The sequence below is a fragment of the Cheilinus undulatus genome, linkage group 17 (assembly GCF_018320785.1).
Source record: "Cheilinus undulatus linkage group 17, ASM1832078v1, whole genome shotgun sequence".
NCBI lineage: Eukaryota > Metazoa > Chordata > Actinopteri > Labriformes > Labridae > Cheilinus > Cheilinus undulatus.
This window is the reverse complement of record NC_054881.1, coordinates 44,171,932-44,173,953: the sequence shown is the minus strand read 5'-3', so window position 1 is coordinate 44,173,953 and position 2,022 is coordinate 44,171,932.

Sequence of the window (2,022 nt, the reverse complement as noted above, 5' to 3'; positions counted from 1 at the left end):
CCCCCCAGGAGAGGCTCACCTAACCCCCCAGGAGAGACTCACCTAACCCCCCAGGAGAGACTCACCTAACCCCCCAGGAGAGACTCACCTGTAACCCCAGGAGAGACTCACCTAACCCCCCAGGAGAGGCCCATCTAACCCCCCAGGAGAGACTCACCTGACACCCCAGGAGAGACTCACCTAACCCCCCAGGAGAGGCTCACCTAACCCCCCTAGGAGAGACTCACCTAACCCCCCAGGAGAGACTCACCTAACCCCCCAGGAGAGACTCACCTGTAACCCCAGGAGAGACTCACCTAACCCCCCAGGAGAGGCCCACCTAACCCCCCAGGAGAGACTCACCTGACACCCCAGGAGAGACTCACCTAACCCCCCAGGAGAGACTCACCTGTAACCCCAGGAGAGACTCACCTAACCCCCCAGGAGAGGCCCATCTAACCCCCCAGGAGAGACTCACCTGACACCCCAGGAGAGACTCATCTAACCCCCAGGAGAGACTCACCTTTCACCCCAGGAGAGACTCACCTAACCCCCCATGAGAGTCACAACTAACCCCCCAGGAGAGACTCATCTAACCCCCCAGGAGAGGCTCATCTAACCCCCCAGGCGCCCCCTCTCCAGTCGACAGGTGGAGAAATGAAGGACTCAGATATATCCTTATCCATGGCAGACAGTCAGAGAGGATGGGAGCGCTGCATCAGACTCATTGTGAAACTTTCTCTTCCTCTTTAAACTGGGCTTCTCTGAAGGATGTTTATGAAGCAGGAACGAGCTCCCTCTGCTGGTGGGGACATCCTCACTGCTGCTCTGAATGTGTTAATCATGTCGCTGCTTCCTGGAGGAGATGGAGTTGTTGCACTGCAGAAACTATCTGACAAGGAACAAAGACAACCGTTGCAGGCTTTTTGCCCTTTTTATGCAACACAGATTTAATTTATGGACGATTAGAGGGCTTTATTTCAGGCCCTGTGAGGACAATCAGCCATGTTTGCATTGCTGTGAAACTTCACTGCTGCAAAAAACCTTCACAGTAGAGCATCACTACATGTCAGAGGAAGAAGCTTCACCCAGACTCAACATGCAGGAATAAAAATCTGCACAGGAACACTGACTCTGTGGATAAAACGCTGGAGAAAGCCTGAACATTTTATTTTTCTAATTCTGATTTATGAGCTTCATAGAGGTGACCAAACATTGTGTTTGTTTGCATCCATATTTTCATCTATATTTTTATTTCTATGCACAAAAAATTGAAGATTTTAAGCTTGATTCAAAAATGTGTTTGATATGAATGAATTTATAGTTCTGTAGTTTTTTGTTCTTAAATCAGATCAAACTTTATTGACCAGCTATACTCAAATATGAGGAATCTTGCAACCATAAATGATGCTCTCAGTGTTCTCACATTTAATATTTAACAAGGCCAATCACATCGCAGCAAACAGCCAAACATGGTGTAACATCACGGGTGGAAGGAGGACTCTGAGAAGATCTGGTACCTTTAAAAAAGTAACTTCAGGTAAAGAAGTCCAGATTCCAGAGACCCAGAGAGGACTGCTATTGCTGTGAAACAGTGTAGACTGAAGCGTCTACAAGCACGTCTGCAAGTGCGTCTGCAAGCACGTCTGCAAGCACGTCTGCATGCATGTCTGCAAGCGCGTCTGCATGCACATCTGCAAGCGTGTCTGCAAGCGTGTCTGCATGCATGTCTGCATGCACGTCTGCAAGCGCGTCTGCAAGCACGTCTGCAAGCGCGTCTGCAAGCGCGTCTGCATGCACGTCTGCATGCGCGTCTGCATGCGCATCTGCAAGCGCGTCTGCATGCGCGTCTGCATGCACGTCTGCATGCGCGTCTGCAAGCGCGTCTGCAAGCGCGTCTGCATGCACATCTGCAAGCTTGTCTGCATGCACGTCAGCATGTGCGTCTGCAAGCGTGTCTGCTGCTCCCTCTCTGTAAATGTCTGTACAGTCTGTACATTTAAAATGACTCTCTGTGTGCAGGATTCTGAGTTTGTGCTTCAC